Source organism: Pleurodeles waltl, chromosome 3_1 (assembly GCF_031143425.1).
Source record: "Pleurodeles waltl isolate 20211129_DDA chromosome 3_1, aPleWal1.hap1.20221129, whole genome shotgun sequence".
NCBI classification, from domain to species: domain Eukaryota; kingdom Metazoa; phylum Chordata; class Amphibia; order Caudata; family Salamandridae; genus Pleurodeles; species Pleurodeles waltl.
Window position 1 is genome coordinate 1443669801 of NC_090440.1, and position 20010 is coordinate 1443689810.

A 20010-nucleotide genomic window follows, 5' to 3' on the forward strand; every position below is an offset into this window, starting at 1 on the left:
GTCGCCCTCGATGCAGGGCTGGTGGTGGCTGAGGTGCTCTTAGGACTCTTACCAGATGGAGGGGGTGGGTCAGGAGATGCAAAGAGGTTAACTTTGGAGAGGAAAAGTTTTTTAGGCGCAATGGGAAGGGTAGGTGCAGTGGGTATGGGAGTGGAGGAAGAGGATGTGGTTGAAGGAGAGTCAAGTGTGCTGTCTTTGGGTGCAGGTGCTTGTGACGTAGGCTTTCGTGAGGTGGATGGCTGTTGGGTGGGTGGCTGCCTGCGTTTGTGTGTTTTGGAAGAGGGGGTGACAGACACACTGGGAGAGGACACAGGGGACGTGTAAATGGCAGTGGGGGTGGTGACTGCACGTGTGCGGACTGTACTGGAGGGTGTGCTGGTGATGGAAGTACTGGCTGATGGTGGTGTGCATGCAGGTGTGAGTGGAGACGTCACAGGGAGGGAGGAGGGAGACGAGGAGGAGGGGGACACAGAGGTGGTAGTGACTGTTGGCATGTCTGCATCTGGATGTTGCTTGGGTGAATGCTTGTGGGATCTGTGGTGCTTATGTCTGGATGAGCTGCCCATGGGTGTTGAGGTGTGTGCAGGCTGGTCAGATGGTGTGGATGGGATAGGCTGAGGAACAGGAGACTGGGACTGGGTGGAGGCAGTTAGAAGAGGGAGGCTGGAAACAGGGACAATGGCTGCCGTCAGTGCTGAGGCCAGAGCATTGAACGATCGTTGATGGGCAGCCTGACCCGAATGAATGCCCTCCAGGTATGCATTGCTCCGATGCACCTCCCTTTCTACACCCTGGATGGCATTCAAGAGGGTAGACTGCCCAACAATGAGTGTCCTGAGGAGGTCAATGACCTCCTCACTGAGGGCAGCAGGGGTAACTGGGGCAGGGCCTGAGGTGCCTGGGGCGAAGGAGATGCCCGCCTTCCTGGGCGAGCGGGCACGGAGCGAAGGCTGAGGGGCTGCTGGGAGGGCGGGGCTGGTGCGCTGGGTGGCGGCTGTACCTGTTGAGGCGGTGGGCACGGATGTTGCCGCCACCGCTAGGGAGCTCCCTTCCAAGGAAGTGTCGGTGTCGCTGACGTCTCCACGGGTCCCCGTTGTGGAGCTCCCCTCGCCCTCCGTATCACTGGTGAACTCGGTGTCTGTAGCATGGCCCTCCGGGGCCATGTGAGTTGCAGCTCCCTCGTGCTCCGATGCCAATTCTCCTCCGCCTGATGATGCTAATGCACACATGCACAGGAAGATAAAGAAAATGGGTGGGGGGAGAAATAAAGACAGGTTGAGTGCATGCATTGGCAACACCGTTGGCGGAGAGACAGACACAGAAGCCCCCTGCACTACGCCGCGCAATCGGGGTACACTACTCAGTACTTGTGACTAGGCCTACAGGTCTATGGACAACAAATGCACACATGGGTGATGCAGGACCATGGATAGCTCTATTTGGCACCCTACAGAGGTGGGGGGCGGGAGCACAGGGCCATGCCTAAAGGAGGGGACTAGCCTACAGAAAGAGCCCTGGCCTAAAGTCAGCCACAGCCCTCCTCCCCAACCCAGACACCTCCACTGCGCGCAAAGATAGCAGAATGTGCTGATACTCACCCCCTTGTGTCTGCTGTGATGTCCTCACGCGCCCATCCAAATCGGGGTAGGCCACCGCCAGGATCCGGGACATAAGGGGGTCACGGTACGACTGGCACCCTTCCTACGTTGGGAGGCCATCCCCAGCAGAGACTCAGTGGTCTTCCTGGTCCCGTGGCGGATGTCCTCCCACCTCTTTCGGCAGTGGGTGCCCCGTCTGTTGTGGACCCCCAGGGCCGGAACGTCCTTGGCGATGGCACGCCAAATCTCAATCTTCTGATGGGCGCTGACCTATTTGACATGTACAGGGTGGGAAAGGAAATATCATCACTTTTCTGCATGGTAGATGTGAGTGGCCCCCCCTACCCAACCTTGCCATGTGGCACATGCTCTCATCTGTCGTGCGTTGCACTCCTCATTCGCTCCCCTCCCCACCATCTTACATACACCCCACTCAACACAGGCATAGCCCATTCAACGTGCACCCAGTGTACTCACCTGTTGGTCTGGAGGACCGTAGAGTAGTGCATACTGGGGGACGACCCCATCAAAAAGTTTCTCCAACTCTTCTGAAGTGAAGGCAGGGGCCCTTTCCCCAGTCGCAGCAGCCATAGTATCTCCCAGACCGAGGTCACAGCAGCACTTGCAGTATAGGTCCTCTCCTATGGATGATCAGGTCTCGAGTGATTAAGCAGATAGAAAATGGCGGTCACGCCCGCGGCGGTGCGTACCGCCGCGGTGCGTACCGCCGGCGCACATCGTCATTGGCTCCTGATACCCATAGGGTTCAATGTTAACCAATACGGCTTCACACGCGGTCTTCGACCGCCTACTGCCATGGTGTGCCACGCCAGCGCATTGACCTCACATCCCATTGTCACACTTCACAGGTCAGGCAGCCACCATTTCAAAGGCCCACATGGCTTAATTTCTACTGCGTCACACAGGCCTAGGCCGTGCATTGCCACTCATACACGCCTTTCACTGCATTGCGATTCATTTACTGTGCAAGCTGTGTGAACGAACCTGTGGCTTGCTTCACTCTGTACTCCATGTTGTCCTTCCTAGGCACCGTCCTCTGGGACTTGCGAGGAGAAGGATGAATCCTCCCGTGTACCGACCGCTGGTGGACCTGTCGACAATGGAAGAACGACATATTGTACTTCGTTACAGACTTGACAGAGCCACTATTCATGAACTATGTGCCCAGCTGGAGCCAGACCTGATGTCCCCCATCCGCCAACCCACAGGGATTCCCCCTCTGGTGCAGGTTCTGTCAGTACTCCATTTTTTGGCAAGTGGGTCTTTTCAGACAACAGTGGCCATGTCATCAGGGATGTCTCAGCCTATGTTTTCTAAGGTTTTGTCCAGAGTGTTGTCTGCCCTGATGAAATACATGCGGAGCTACATTGTTTTCCCTGAGGAGGATGATTTGGCTACAGTGAGGGGTGATTTCTATGCCCTTGGACATATCCCCAACATCATTGGTGCCATTGATGGGACCCATGTGGCTTTGGTACCCCCCAAAGGCAGTGAGCAGGTGTACAGAAATAGAAAGAGTTATCATTCTATGAATGTCCAGGTGGTCTGTTTGGCAGACCAGTACATCTCCCATGTAAATGCCAAGTTCCCTGGGTCAGTGCATGACGCGTATGTTATGAGAAATAGCAGCATCCCCTATGTGATGGAACAGCTACAGAGACACCGTGTGTGGCTATTGGGGGACTCTGGTTACCCCAACCTCTCCTGGCTACTGACCCCAGTGAGGAATCCCCGGACCAGGGCAGAGGAACGGTACAATGAGGCCCATGGGCGAACTAGGAGGATAATAGAAAGGACCTTCGGGGTCCTGAAGGCCAGGTTTAGGTGCCTGCATATGACAGGTGGATCCCTAATGTACTCACCAAAGAAGGTGTGCCATATCATCGTGGCCTGCTGTATGCTTCACAATCTTGAATTGCGACGCCAGGTGCCTTTCCTGCAGGAGGATGGTCCAGATGGTGGTGTTGTAGCAGCTGTGGAGCCTGTGGAGAGTGAAGAGGAGGAAGACGACGGGGACGACACGGACAACAGGGATACAGTTATACAACAGTATTTTCAGTAGCACACAGGTAAGATTCGCCCACGCCATTTTACATTTACTTCAGGCCTCCTTCGTCTCTACTTTCTGTGTTTCCCCCCATTTCCTTTTAACTGAATTGTGACTTTCCCTTCACTTTTCAGAGCTGTTTGACCAACTGCGTGACTTCTGCTTTGTTTGCCCATGGACTACAGCTTGTTGTCATTGGTATGTTGTCATTAAAATGTAACAGAACATAATTGCACCGTTATGTGTGATACATAATAGTAAAATACAAGCAGAGTCCTGTTATTGTAAGTGCAATAAGTGATTTATTTCAAGTGCTACCTATAGGTACATGATAGTAAAACGGTGATGGGTGGGGGTGGAGTAATGTCCATGGCAGAGTCCAGTTCTCAGTTTCACAGGTGCATTGTCCATATGCCTGTGGAAGGATGGAGCAGGGGCAGTTCAAGGTTGGACAGGGTGACAATGTGGGACAGTGGGATGACATCAGGGGGTATCTTATGCTGGCGGGGGTCTTGCAATCCTACTCTGTCTTCTTGTGTGATCTCAGGTTCCGCTTGCGGGTGGTTGTTCTTCAGCAGGAGGTGGGGTTCTGGTGGCCTGTCGTTGTGTGGGGGCCTCCTGTCCACTAGCGCCGGCGGAGGTGGTAGGCTGTTCGTGGTCCAGGCTAGTGACAGGGGCCCTTTGGGGTGCCACATGGTCCCGCAATGTGGTGACTATCTGGTTAAGGGCCAGGACGATGGTCCCCATTGCGGAACCGATGTTCCTCAGTTCCTCTCTGAACCCCATGTACCGTTCCTCCTGCTGTGCCTGGATCTCCTGGAACCTGGCCAGTACCGTCGCCATCGTCTCCTGGGAGTGGTGGTATGCTCCCATGATGGTAGTGAGGGCCTCTAGGAGAGTGGGTTCCCTGGGGCCTGTCCCCCCCCCTGTCGCACAGCAGCCCTCCCAGTTCCCCTGTTTCCCTGGGGCTCTGTCCCCTGGACGGTGTGCCCACTACCACTGCCCCCAGGTCCCTGTTGTTGTTGGGGTGGTGGGTCAACCTGGGTGCCCTGTAGTGGTGGACACACCGCTGGTTGACGTGTCCTGGAGACAGAGGCATGGGCCCGCTGGGTGGGAGCTGTGCTGGTGCTCCCAGAGGGGGTTAGGTCTGGTGTAGCCTGTGGCTGTCTGTGGGGAACCGACTGTCCAGAGGTCCCCGATGGGCCGGGCTGGTCATCTGGGTCCAGGTCGACAGAGCTGCTGTCATCGCTGGGGGCCTCTTCTGGGGGTGGGATGGACATCTCTGTACCCTCCGTGGCGGTGTGGTGGCGTTCGGGTCCTGCAGGGGTATAAGGGTATGGTTATTGGTTCTGTGTGTGGCATTTCGTGGGATGGATGGGTGTCCGTGTACCCAAGTGCAGGCATTCCCGTGTGGGGGCTTTTGTGAGGGTGGCTTGTGGGGGAGATGGTTATGTGCAGTGGGTATGCTTTGGTGATGGGTGTCCATACTTTGTGGTCGCATGCAGGTCTAGGTGTTGGGATGGGTGGGTTGTGATGGTGGTACATTTGGAAGGAGTTGGTGTGATGGGGGTGGGGGTGAGGGTGGGGGCATGTGCTGGCATGCAGATGGGGTGGGGGTGGGAAGTAGTAGTTAAGATTTGCCTTACCAGAGTCCATTCCTCCAGCTACTCCTGCGAGGCCCTCAGGATGCAGGATGTGCAAGACTTCCTCCTCCCATGCTGTGAATTCTGGGGGAGTAGGTGGGGGTCCGCCGCCAGTCTTCTGCACCACAATGTTGTGCCTTGATACCATGGAACGCACCTTCCCCCGTAGGTCGTTCCATCTCTTCCTGATGTCCTCCCGATTGCGTGGATGCTGTCCCACCGCGTTGACCCTGTCGACTATCCTTTGCCATAGCTCCATCTTCCTAGCAATTGTGGTGTGCTGCACCTGTGCCCCGAAGAGCTGGGGCTCTACACGTACTATTTCCTCCACCATGACCCTGAGTTCTGCGTCAGAAAACCTGGGGTGTCTTTGGGGTGCCATGGGGTGGTGTGGATGAGGTGAGGGATGTTGTATGTGTTGTGGAGTGTGATGTGTGTGGTGGTGTTTTGTGCATTGTAATTGTGTGAGTGATGTGATTAGCCTCTGTGTGATGGTCTACTCTAAGCAGTGCTGTCTCTCTCTGTCCTTGATTCGCAATTGTGGTAGTAAGGGTTTGTGGGTAATGTGGGTGTGTGTTTTATATTGTCTTAGGTGTGTGGGAGTGGTGTGTGTATGTGTATCAGGTGTGTGTATTTCGAATTGTCCAATGTGGTAGTGTTTTGTAAAGGTGTGTGTATTTTGACCGCGGTGGTGTGTACCGCCAATGGAATACCGCGGTTGAAAGACCGCCGCGTGGATTCGTGGGTCGTGATGGCATGGGCGTATTTCTGTTGGCGTGACGGTGGAGGTTTGGTCATCGCCATTTTTTCGCTGACCTTTGGTGTGGCGGACTTTTGTGGATTTCGGGTTTTTGGCGGTTTGCCAGTTGCGGGTCAGAATGACCGTGGCGGTTTACCGCGGCCGCGGCGGTGTTATGGCGGCCTTCTGACCGGCGGTAAGCGCCTTTTACCGCCGAGGTCAGAATGACCCCCAAAATGTTCATAACAAGATCTTCCTTAGGATACACCCCCTTGTAGTGAATCCTAGTTTGTTTTAACGGGATAACAGGAGTTAGCTTAGCCGTAGGCTTGTAAACTCGTGCACTCAGTGACTTTTAACCTACTTAGCTTGCTCTGTCTTAGCCCATTTAATTATTTATTTCCTTTAAAATGGCGGCCTTGTTTATAGTTAGGCAACTTGTTATGGGTTCTATTATCGGTGTCACTGCGCCAAGGCGTCAAGATCAAGCACGAAAGACAAACATACAGTAGGCATTCACACTTAGGGATTTTCCCTCTCTATACTTTCGAGGGATTGTTGATATTAATTGCCGTCCCAAGCATGCCTGTTATCTATTGTTATGAATAACACTTATGTCAGGGGACCTTGTAGATCTGTATAAATACAACACACTTTTAGACAGATAATCAGAGGGATTCCGACCAGAGGGCATCGCCACCATCGCTGATACCGATGCTGCAGTCATCTTGACGCTGACCCAGACTTCGTGTCCCTGCGGAATCTGAGATAGAGACCTCATTCCAAGGTAACGAGGGTTGGGGGCTCCTCTCATGGACACGGCTTTGGCAAATTAGGTTTAACGAACCCAGCTCTCCTTTTTTTAGGTAGGAGGTTAGACCTACTCTCCTTAAAGTATTAGGGCTTATTCCATTTTTTGCATATACATATATTTCTTTCATATATTGCATAATGGTGGGGGTCTTTATAACAATGACTCTCCTCTTCACAATACTGTTGCTTGGTATATTCATTATCCTAATCATTGCAGTTCATGCAACTTATCACAAATTGCAGTTATGTTGAATAAAAACTATTATAACTTCACTGCATCTGTGTTATTGCCTTTGTTTGTATGAGACATAATAAATCTGTGAGAAAAGGGTAATTTCCGTTTAACCACGACAACCCTGAGATATCTTATTTTGAATCCATGCGTAAGCGACTGCTACAAATCACCTTTTACTATTGTGTTTCTGGTGAGGTACTGCTAGTAAGCCGGTAAGGTTTGGACAACAGTTACAACTAGTTGTAGGAAGAAACTTAGTCACCTACAAACTAAAGTACTGTCATCCTGAGACCCGCAGTCTTGCTCAGAGCAAGAGTCCAAACTACGACACCCTTTGAAGTTGTCCTATGACTTAAATATTCAACTTCAGTCCTACAGAAAAAACACTTTTTAATTTTGAGAGTTAACCCATGCTCTCTCAAAATTGCCAACACCCTCCTAACTCTTGTCTCATGCTCCTCTTCAGTCTGTGCATGTATCAAGATGTCGTCCTGGAAGCATTTAACTCCCGGTTCTAAGCCAAACAAATTGTACATTAAATGCTGAAACACAGCCGACAGAGACACCAGGCCGAAAGGCATTCTTTTAAACCTGAAAGTTCCAAAAGGTGTGACGAATGTGGTGTAGTCCCTTCAGTCTTCATGTAACATGACTTGATGGTAAGCTGAGGTCAGGTCCAACTTGCTGAAATACCGGGACCCATGTAGCAGTGTGACCAGCTCTGTTATGTTGGGTAACGGAAATTGATCACTCACCATACATTTATTAAGATTCCTCAAATCCACACACAGGGGGTCATTCTTACTTTGGCGGGCGGCGGAGGCCGCCCGCCAAAGTAACCCCGTCAGAACACCGCACCGCGGTCTAAAGACCGCTGCGGTGATTCTGAGATTTGCCCTGGGCTGGCGGGCGGCCACCAAAAGGCCGCCCGCCAGCCCAGGGCAAATCAACCTTCCCACGAGGACGCCGGCTCAGAATTGAGCCGGCGTAGTGGGAAGGTGCGACGGGTGCAGTGGCACCCGTCGCATATTTCAGTGTCTGCATAGCAGACACTGAAATACTTTGCGGGGCCCTCTTACGGGGGCCCCTGCAGTGCCCATGCCATTGGCATGGGCACTGCAGGGGCCCCCAGGGGCCCCGCGGCACCCCCTACCGCCATCCTGTTCATGGCGGGTTTCCCGCCATGAACAGGATGGCGGTAGGGGGTGTCTGAATCCCCATGGCGGCGGAGCGCGCTCCGCCGCCATGGAGGATTCAGAAGGGCAGCGGTAAACCGGCGGGTGACCGCCGGTTTACCCTTTCTGACCGCGGCTGAACCGCCGCGGTCAGAATGCCCTTCGGAGCACCGCCGGTCTGTCGGCGGTGCTCCCGTGGCCGGTGACCCTGGCGGTCACCGGCCGCCAGGGTCAGAATCAGGCCCACAGTCTAATATCACCAGACTGTTTACGTGCGACCACTATCGGTGACACCCATTCCGACGACTCCACTAGCTCGATTATTCCATCTTTGCATAGTGTCTGTATTTCTCTCTCCATATCATCTTTTATTGCAATAGGAATAGGACGTATCTTGGAAACAACTGGAACAGATCCTTTTTGTACTCTTACACGATGAACGTACTTCTTAAGACAACCCAGCTTGTCACTGAACATGTCCTCGTAATCCTCAGCAAATTTCGGCAAAGTATCTCCCTCATTTCCTTGCACAGAGAATTCACAAACTTTCTGCACTTTTTCAATAAATTCTTCTCTGATCATTACCGGTGTAGAAGAGTTAGGATCTAAAATAATGTTTAGTTCTCTTTGGTAAGGCCAACTCAAAACGCTGTCTCCTTTAACCGGCACATACATTTTCCCAAAAATAGTGTTCATTTTAAATGAAATCTCTGACTCAAAATAACCCCTCAGCTGGAGAGTTTGGCCACCATACGCTCCAGGAATCACGTCTGGGCCCTTCAAGTGAACCTTATGACTTAAATATTTGTCAAAAAACTCAACCATGCACCAGAGTCAAAAAATACTTCAGTATCTTCATTTAAAATAGTAATAGTGTCTCTCGGATGACTCTTTTTCTGAGTGCCTGCTGAAATCGATAAAATACAATCCTCAACAACTTTCACAGACGCTTGACTTTTGCTCGACTTACAACATTTAGCAAAGTGGCCCCTTTTATTACACAGCTTACAGATGACATTGATGGCTGGACATTTCTTATACGAAGCAAAGTGACCTGCATTGCCACAGCGGAAACATTTCATATCCTTGGATCTGAACCACTGTCCTTGAGTGACTTTATTCTCTTCCTTCCCACCGGGTACCCCTTTACTTATGTCTTCTTTTTTTGTAAAGACCTTGCTGACTGCAGCATTCTTTCCTCTTTCCAACTATTCCACACAAGCTAAAGTGTGTTCTACTCCTTTAGCTAGAACTATTACTTCATGTAAGGATGGATCATCTTTGCTCCATAATTCCTGCCGAATTTTGTTGCTTGAACATCTTAGCATAAATTGGTCTCTAATTCATTCTTCAATGGTGGCTCCAGATTTACATGTAGATGCTAGCTTCGTCAAAGCTGTAATATAGTCTTCAATACTTTCTCCAAGTTGTTGTTTTCTCATACCAAAATGGTACAGTTCCAAAATAGTACTAACGTTGGGTAAAAAATGCAGGCCTAACTTTTTCAAACATATCTCAAATTCATTTAAGTCTGTCCCTTCGTCTCCTGTGTCAGGTACATTTTCAAAAATTTCTTGTCCCTCACATCCCAAACAGTGCATCAACAGAGCCGTCTTTCTTTCATTCGATAGATTAGTTCCGCATACTCTTGAAAAATGTAGAAACGTTTTTTTCCATTTAGACCATTTTATTGGTGGTTCTCCTGGTATGGTTAAAAATGAAATGGTGGAGGTGAGGTGTTTTGCATTATTAGAATTGCAACACAGACCAATGCCTTTGGAATTGGCACCGAAAGAAGAAAATAAAAATCCTTGAAGCACAGGGTTGAACACTTTATAAGTGTTGAAATATGGTTAATTGAATTTACTTTATAAGTTCTCCTTCTCTATTTTATTAATTCTGAAGTCATTTCATTAGGAAAAACGTATGGGTTAGTTCTTATAAGAAAATCCCTTGTTCCACTTTGACACTTGTTTCGTTGTTTCCTTAGTAAAACATTTAGGTTTATTTTTAAAGGAGATTGCCTTTTATGTCAGTTCCTGGGAGAAAAAAAAAATCAGTTCCTGCAGTCTCTTTACAGCTGGAGCCCTTCAAGAGCTCCGTCGGCACAACGGGCCGAAAGAACACAGCACACAGGTGAGCTAAAACATACAAGATTTAACGTTGTGCGACTTTTTATTTCCTTCAGATATGAAAGGGAGAACCACCACACACACACGCGATGCACGTTTACTTTTCCAAGAAAAAAGAAATAAACTTCAGTAAGAACGTGCAGCCATACATTAAAAACACAGCACGCACACACACACACGTGCGATACACGTTTGGTTTTCCTGGAGGAGCGCTAAAGCTTCAATAAGAACGTGCTAATCCTTTTCAGAGATTGGAGAGAGAGCGCGCACACGCGCGTGATGCACATTTGTTTTTCCTTAAGCAGCGCTCGTGCCAAACGGAAAGCAGAGTAATTAAATACTGTGCGCTCCGAAAAAAAAAAAGAAGTATGGAAATAGTGCTATTCCACTTTAAATTGTAGAGCTCACCACCTTGAAATAGTGAAGTTCAATCATATGAAGGTGAGATTCTCTTGATGGGCGGTAAATAGACGAAGATCACCGAGGATTGTTCGACCCACAGTTCAGTGTTAAGATACTCCTGGCCCCTCGTCGCCACGTGTAATAAGGAGAAGATAGTCTGATGCATTAGATGAGAAGGTTCTTTGTTATAGGAGTATCCTATCCACAGCGAAAGGAGACAACACCGGACAGTCAGCTTTTCAACAGCTCCCTCAGAACCTCCATCTCCAACACTCTAATCTGATGTCAAGCATGACATCAGTACTAGAGATGAGGTCCCTTACATTCTATTGTTAACATTCTACCACATCATGGGCGCACATCTTTGGATCCAGCACCAGATCCAAAGGCCAGACTGGTGCTGAGGGAGAACTCACCAACGGAAAAGTAGTAGGGGCCCCTCCCAAATCCATGGGGCCCAGCTGCGTTACAGCGAGTTTGGGCCGCCCGAATATGAGGTGCACAGCCTCAAAATTCCTTGAGATGGGCAGCGGTCGCTCCGGGAACGTCAGTGACCCTGACGCAGGCTCTAACGTGGAGAGAGGCCCAGAGTGCCAATGTTCAAGCGTCAAGTCTGATGGACTTTCGAGGTTGAGGCTTCTTAGACTCTTTTCTCTTAGGGTTATGGAGATGATGTCATTAGGATCATCGACGTAGAAATTGAGATCACCAAGTAGGACATAGTGGTGGAAGTCGATGGCTAGGGGGGCGATGAGGTTGGAGATGGCTTTGCAGAAAGCTGGTTGCAGTCTAGAGGTCTGTAGGTGAAGGTGCCTCTTTTTGTGGTCTTGGTGTCAATCTGTAGTCGGAAGTTGAGGTGCTTCATAAGAGGGTTTTAGGTCATAGTTGGTGATGGTGCATCGAATGGTTTTCTTGAGGAGCCCTTGACTGCTCCTCCTGGCTAGCTCGACAAGACTGGGACTTTGCTCATAGTCCCCTAAGCCTTCTGTTTGATCCTGCTGTCGGAGGACCACTTGCACTGCCAGATTGCAGTGACAGCTAGTAGTTCTTCCTTTGTTACTTTTATTATGCATTGGCACACTTTATTTTTCACTGGGCTTTGGGTTTGCTGTTTCTTAACCGGACCTCTTTGCCTGCCCTTTTTCCACTCATCCCCCTCCGACCTCCCTGACAGCACCTCTCAGGACTACTTATCGAGGCTGCTGCACTGCTGCGCAGCGGACGCACCACTGGCACCCCATGGATGCGCCAAAGACAAGCCCTTCTGTGCCTGTCCATGCCTGGACTCACCCACCATCAGCTGCTAAACTACCAAGGAGCTCCTGGCTCTGGACACAGCAACAACAGCTGCTTCACGTCCTCCCCATGTTTAACCAAAGGACCCTCCTTCACTTGCCACCACTTCCGCTTCTGCTGCTGCACAGAACCACCAGCCTGCACTGGAACCTGTGCCGCTTCCTCTAAGAAGACTAATAACAACCCAGAACCACTACAATGCATCCTGCTCAATGCCTGCTCCCTGTGCAAACATGCCACATCTTTCCTCTGATGTTGCCTTCATCACCGAAAAGCGGCTCTACCCCTCCTCGCACCCAGACATCGCCACTGCCACTTCAGATGGTTACAAGATTATACACCGAGACCACACTAACAAGCAAGGTGGTGGCATTGCCATCATCCTCAAGGGATTGAAGCGACAAACACTAGAAGCAGCTCTGCAAGCAGCCCGGGGACCTTCAACACGACTGGGATAGTGAGCGTCACAAGATCGTCTGTTGTCAGACAGCGAGGAGCTCCAGGACCATTCCCTCAGGACCCTGGTATTTATGATGCATTCTTCACAGGTCTTGGAGTAGTGGTATAACTCTGAGCACAATACAGAAACCTGATTTTAGGTTCTTAGGGGACAACTCTAACACACCAGGAGATTAAATTCTCAAAAAAGCTGTGACAATAAGTCAGTCAAAAAATGACAGGGGTACCTCTCTCCAGATATGCCCTGACTTGTGCGGAAAGAAAAGAAGTTACACAAGCATTCTGGATTGGCGCCTGTAGGAAAGTACCATCTTGCCTGGCATGATACCCCCATACTTCACCGTATATATGTTGCTTTAGTCTATGTGTCACTGGGACCCTACCAAGAAGGGCCCCAGTGCTCATAAGTATGTGCCCTGTATGTGTTCCCTGTGTGATGCCTAACTGTCTCACTGAGGCTCTGCTAACCAGAACCTCAGTGGATATGCTCTCTCTGCTTTCCAAATTTGTCACTAACAGGCTAGTGACTAAATTTACCAATTCACATTGGCATACTGGTACACTCATATACTTCCCTAGTATATGGTACTGAGGTACCCAGGGTATTGGGGTTCCAGGAGATCCCTATGGGCTGCAGCATTACTTTTGCCACCCATAGGGAGCCCTGACAATTCTTACACAGCCCTGCCAGTGCAGCCTGCAACGTCCATGTTATTTCACAGCCATTTACCACTGCACTTAAGTAACTTATAAGTCACCTATATGTCTAACCTTCACCTGGTGAAGGTTGGGTGCAAAATTACTTAGTGTGTGGGCACCTTGGCACTGGCCAAGGTGCCCCCACATCATTGAGTGCAAATTCCCCGGACTTTGTGAGTGCGGGGACTCCATTACACGCGTGCACTATACATAGGTCACTACCTATGTATAGCGTCACAATGGTAACTCCGAACATGGCCATGTAACATGTCTAAGATCATGGAATTGTCACCCCAATACCATTCTGGTACCATTCTGGTATTGGGGGGACAATTCCATAATCCCCCGGGTCTCTAGCACAGAACCCGGGTACTGCCTTTCTGGGGTCTCCACTGCAGCTGCTGCTGCTGCCAACCCCTCAGACAGGTTTCGGCCCTCCTGGGGTCCAGGCAGCCCTGGCCCAGGAAGGCAGAACAAAGGATTTCCTCTGGGAGAGGGTGTTACACCCTCTCCCTTTGGAAATAGGTGTGAAGGCTGGGGGGAGTAGCCTCCCCCAGCCTCTGGAAATGCTTTGATGGGCACAGATGGTGCACATCTCTGCATAAGCCAGTCTACACCGGTTCAGGGATCCCCCAGCCCTGCTCTGGTGCGAAACTGGACAAAGGAAAGGGGGGTGACCATTCCCCTGACCTGCACCTCCCAGGGGAGGTGCCCAGAGCTCCTCCAGTGTGTCCCAGACCTCTGCCATCTTGAAAACAGAGTTGTTGGGGGCACACTGAACTGCTCTGAGTGGCCAGTGCCAGCAGGTGACGTCAGAGGCTCCTTCTGATAGACTCTTACCTCTCTTGGTAGCCAATCCTCCTTCCTTGGTAGCCAAACCTCCTTTTCTGGCTATTTAGGGTCTCTGCTTTGGGGAATTCTTTAGATAACGAATGCAAGAGCTCACCAGAGTTCCTCTGCATCTCCCTCTTCACCTTCTACCAAAGGATCGACCGCTGACTGCTCAGGACGCCCCCAAAACCGCAACAAGGCAGCAAGACGACTACTAGCAACATTTTAGCGCCTCATCCTGACAGTTTTCTTGACTGTTTCCAGGTGATGCATGCTCTGGGGGTAGCCTGCCTTCACCCTGCACCAGAAGCTCAGAAGAAATCTCCCGTGGGTCGACGGAATCTTCCCCCTGCTACGCAGGCACCAAAAGACTGCATCACTGGTCCTCTGGTTCCCCTCTCATCCTGACGAGCGTGGTCCCTGGAACTCAGCAACTCTGTCCAAGTGACTCCCACAGTCCAGTGACTCTTCAGTCCAAGTTTGGTGGAGGTAAGTCCTTGCCTCCCCACGCTAGACTGCATTGCTGGGTACCGCGTGATTTGCAGCTGCTCCGGCTCATGTGCACTCTTCCAGGATTTCCTTTGTGCACAGCCAAGCCTGGGCCCCTGGCACGCCTTCCTGCAGTGCACAACCTTCTGAGTTGTCCTCCGGCGTCGTGGGACTCCCTTTTGTGACTTCACGTGGACTCCGGTTCACTTTCCTTCTAAGTGCCTGTTCAGGTACTTCTGCCGGTGCTGCCTGCTTCTGTGAGGGCTCCCTGAGTTGCTGGGCACCCCCTCTGTCTCCTCCTCCAAGTGGCGACATCCTGGTCCCTCCTGGGCCACAGCAGTACCCAAAAACCTCTACCACGACCCTTGCAGCTAGCAAGGCTTGTTTGCAGTCTTTCTGCAGGGGAACACCTCTGCAAGCTTCATCGCGGTGTGGGACATCCATCCTCCAAAGGAGAAGTTCCTAGTCCTCTTCTTTCTTGCAGAACTCCAAGCTTCTTCCAACAGGTGGCAGCTTCCTTGGGCTCCTGCCCACTCTCGACACTGTCGCAACTATTGGACTTGGTCCCCTTGTCTTACAGGTACTCAGGTCCGGAAATCCATTGTTGTTGCATTGCTGGTGTTTGTTCTTCCTGCAGAATCCCCTTATCACGACTTCTGTGCTCTCTGGGGGTAGTAGGTGCACTTTACACCTACCTTTCAGGGTCTTGGGGTGGGCTATTTTTCTAACCCTCACTGTTTTCTTACAGTCCCAGCGACCCTCTACAAGCTCACATAGGTCTGGGGTCCATTTGTGGTTCTTATTCCACTTTTGGAGTATATGGTTTGTGTTGCCCCTATACCTATGTGCTCCCATTGCAATCTATTGTAATTCTACACTGTTTGCATTACTTTACTTGCTATTACTTACCTAATTTTGGTTTGTGTACATATATCTTGTGTATATATCTTATCCTCATACTGAGGGTACTCACTGAGATACGTTTGGCATATTGTCATAAAAATAAAGTACCTTTATTTTTAGTAACTCTGTGTATTGTGTTTTCTTATGATATTGTGCATATGACACCAGTGGTATAGTAGGAGCTTTACATGTCTTCTAGTTCAGCCTAAGCTGCTTTGCCATAGCTACCTTCTATCAGCCTAAGCTGCTAGAAACACCTCTTCTACCCTAATAAGGGATAACTGGACCTGGCACAAGGTGTAAGTACCTCTGGTACCCACTACAAGCCAGGCCAGCCTCCTACAGCGCCTATTTGGGCAACATGCATGCTACTTCTGGTGTGGACACTAGTGACGAAAGGGAGCTGAACAACGCCATCTACTGGTGCACAGGAGTACTGCTTGAAAAATTCCAGGTCCAGTGTGACACCAGAGGAATATTCAAAGCCATGCAGCTAGAAGTCTTTATCAGATTTACTATTCAACCATAAGGCTGCTCTGGCGAAGTGTGCAAATGTGAGCTTGGCTGAGTTCGAAGATGGAGCATTCCTCCACAGACGCTCTTTGTGACAACCTCCTGTTCTTCACCAATAAAATTTGATACTCTAAGGACAAGCTTGTCCTTCTTTGCCCCAGTGAAGGAGCAGAATGCGCATCCTCCGGCCTCTGAATTCTAATTTCAGGAGTTTACCAGTGTCAATAAGATTGATATGTGAAAAATCTTGTGCCTTTCATAAAAATCCTCACCATCGAGATATGTCTGCAGAATCAAAGTCATCAACCTTGGATTTGCAACTCTTCCACCAACACTGGGCTAGTCAGGGTCTCTCTCACCAGTGGAGCTATCTCCCAGATCCTGAAAAATACCATAATTATTCCCATCTTTAAAAACAATCCTCTGGTGTTCCTGTCAATCCTTCCAGCAACAGGCTAATGTTGGGCTTATCTTGTTTTGCAAAATCAACATAAACAGTTGACACCAGTCAAATGTCCTCCTATTTGAAATTTTTAAATCACAAGGCCTTCAAATTGATTTTCAGAGTAGATTCAGGCAGTGGTGAGGCACAGAGACAACTACGTAATACAAGGGACAAATTCCTGAATAGGCAAAACCAAGTCATCTGCATATGATAGCATTGATCATCACGTATGTCTTGATAAGCTTGTTATTTCAATCAGTGTAGCAGGAAGTGCATTGTTATGGGTCACATCCATCCTTTATAAATGCAGCCAATAACTTAAATCGTGTTCTTTACTTTCAAAAACACGGTAGATGACCAGCCATGAAGCAGGATGGAGGAGTATTAGAACATCTCCCAAAGCAGTAAGTGAAGAACGAGCAAAATAAAGACAAAAAAATTGGAGTAAAAAGTGGGGAGGTGACTGGAAAAGGAAGAAAACAATTGAGGACGTAGAATAGCTCTGACAGAGAGAATGGGCTTGATGGAATATGGCAGTAGACCGAAGTGAAAGAAGGTGCAAGAAGACCAGCATGCCTTTCAACAACAGGATAGATCAGCATGAAGTAGGGCAAGAAGGAGAGTGAAGCAGGAGAAGTGGAGGTGGCAAAGACAAGTTCCTGGCTACAGAAAGGATCAAGCTGGCCATGAACACTAGTCTAACAAGCATTGGCAAAACCAACAGGTCTCGCTTGTACAAACGTTATTGACTTGGCAGTGTTTTTTTTGCCATGTTATACACAGTGTGGCTGCTGTTTAGCATGGCTAAAAGTTAGTGGCCGGGAGTGTCATAGAGTGGAGTGGGGGAGAAGTTTCGTAGAGTGGCTTTGCTGGAGTACAGTGTCATAGAGTGGAGTAGAGGTGGTAGAGTGTCACAGAGTTGAGTAGAGAGAGGGGAGTAGAGTGCAGTGGTTCAGTGGCAGAGAGTGTTGTAGAGTGCAGTGACAGAGTGGAGTGGTTAGAGTGATGTGAAGTGGGTGGAATAAGGTGGAGTTGACTGATGTAGTGGACTGTCTTGGATTGGAGCAGATTTGGTGTGGATTGGACTGGGGTAGCTTGGTGTGGATTGGAGTGGAGTGGATTGAAATAGAGTGAGGTGAACTGTATTGGGGTGGATTGTACTGAAGTGGATTGGAGTGGAGTGGATTAGATTAGGTTAGGGTAGGTCGATTGAGCTGGAGTGATAGGACTGGGGTGGCGTGGATAGACAAGGGTGGGGAGGATTGGAGTCAGGTGGTTTGGAGTGGAATGAATTGGAGTGGGGTGGAGTGTGGTGGATTAGAGTGAACTGAAGTGGGGTGGATTGGAGGAGGGTGGTTTGAATTTATTGGATTGGAATGGGGTGGATTGGATTGGAGTGGGTGGGTTGGACTAGAGTGGGGTGGATTGGAATGGAGTGGGTTGGACTGAACTGGGGTGGGGTGGATTGGACTGGGGTAGAGTAGAGCTGATTTGAGTGGAGTAGCTTGGAGGGCAGAGTGGTGGATTTGACTGGGATGGATGGGCTGGGGTGGGTTGAATGGTGTGGACTGCATTGGAGTGCGGTGGATTGAAATAGGGTGGTTGGATTGAGGTGGAGTGGGATGGACTGGAGTAGGGTGGATTTGAGTGGGGTGGGTGGACTGGATTGGATTGGGGTGGATTGGATTAGGGTGGATTGGAGTGGTTGGGGTGGGGTGGGGTGGATTGGATTGGGGTGAATTGGATTGAGTGGGGTGGATTAGATGGGGCAGACTGGATTTGGAGTGAGGTGGACTGGAGTGGGGTGGACTGGAGTGGGGGGGCCTGGATATGGGGTAGATTATTTTGGATTGAGTGGGGCAGATTGTTTTGGATTGGATTGGGGTAGATTGTTTTGGATTGGGCTGGGGCAGACTGGAGTGGGGCAGATTGTTTTGGAGTGTAGTAGGGTGAATTGTTTTGGATTGAAGTGGTGCAGATTGTTCTTATTGGAGTGGGGCAGATTGTTTTGGGTAGGAGTGGCGCAGATTGTTTTAGGATTGGTGTGGGGCAGATTGGAGTTGACCCCATTGTTTCGGATTGGAGTGGGGAAAATTGTTTTGGACTGGAGTGGGGCAGATTAGAGTGTGAGATGTTAGTGGGGTGGGTTTGGATGACTGGAGTATGGTGGATTAGGGTGAATGGTTTGGATTGGAGTGAGATGGATTGGATTGGTCTGGGATGGATTGGATTAAATGAGGCAGATTGCTTTAGACTAAAGTGGGGCATATTGTTTTGAATTGGCATGAGACAGGCTGTTCTGGATTAGAGCGGGTCAGATTGTTTTGGACTGGAGTGGGTCACATTGTTTTGGATTGGAGTGGTGCAGGTTGTTCTGGACTTGAGTGGGGGGAATTGGAGTGGGATAGATTGTTTTGGATTAAGTGGGGCAGATTGTTTTGACTGGATTGGGGTAGGTTGCTTTGGATTGGAGTGGGGCAGATTGTTTTGAATTGAAGTGGTGTAGATTGTTTTTTATTGGAATGGGGGAGATTGTTTTGGATTGGAGTGGGTGAGATTGTTTTGGATTGGAGTGGGGCAGTTGTTTTGGATTGAGTGGGGCAGATAGTTTTGGATTGGAGGGGGGGCAGATTGTATGGGATTGCAGTGGGGCAGATTCTTTTGGATTGGAGTGGGGAAGATTGTATTGATTAGAGGTGGTGCAGATTGTTTTGGATTGAAGTGGTGCAGATTGTTTTTACTTGAGTCGGGCAGTGTTTTGGATTGGAGTTGGGAACACTGGAGTGGGAGATTGTTTTGGTTGGAGTGGGGCAGAGTGGAGTGAGGCAGATTGCTTCAGAACAGAATGGGATTTGAGTGGAGCAGATTGTTTTGGACTGGAGTGAGGCAGAATGGAGTGGGGTAGATTGTTTTGGGTTGGAGTGGGGCAGATTGTTTTGGATTGGAGAGGGCAGAATGTTTTGGATTGGAGTGGGGCAGATTGTCTTAGATTGGAAGGGGCAGATTAGAGTGTGACAGATTTTGGTGTGGTGGGTTGGGAGGGTTGGAGTGTGGTGAATTGGAGTGAGTGGTTTGAATTGGAGTGAGGTGGATTGGAGTGGTCTGTGATGGATTGGATTGAGTGGGGTGGATTGGTGTGGCTCAGGTGGGGTGGACTGGTGTGGACTGGAGTGGGGTGGATTGGTGTGGACTGGAGTGGGGGTGGATTGAATTGGAACAGGGTGGATTGGGGTGTACTGCACAAATATGTGTTAAAGCATAATTTTGGAAATTACACAAAAGAAAAAAACAATGCTGCTTTGCAACATTTAGAACAAGATAATCGTCATCTACCCATCAGAAAAAACAAAAACATGAGTGCAAAGTGAGAAAAAAAGGTTTGGCAAAATAAAAGAAACAAGTTAACTACAGAAAAAAAACTTTGCAGTTTTATTTGTCCTACTGGGCACATTTTTGCCAGTCACACGACTTGTGTTTGCAGGGCTCTAGAAGTTAAAAAGAAGTACATCAATCACATTGGGAGCAGCGGATGGGGTCTGATTAAGTTGAATCAATCAGTACTTGGTCCCT

The 20010-nt window shown here is 49.5% G+C and overlaps 1 protein-coding gene and 1 long non-coding RNA gene across 2 annotated transcripts in view; one reads left to right on the top strand and one right to left on the bottom strand.

The window, feature by feature from the left end:
* The window catches only part of HOATZ (HOATZ cilia and flagella associated protein), a 152753-nt gene that overhangs the window by 24676 nt on the left and 108067 nt on the right, over positions 1–20010 (bottom strand). The window lies entirely within an intron of this gene.
* LOC138285284 (uncharacterized) overlaps positions 10340–20010 on the top strand; it is a 227285-nt gene continuing 217614 nt past the window's right edge. Inside the window, exon 1 of the long non-coding RNA XR_011201559.1 lies at positions 10340–10407. This is a non-coding gene — a long non-coding RNA (uncharacterized lncRNA). The remainder of the gene's footprint in view (positions 10408–20010) is intronic.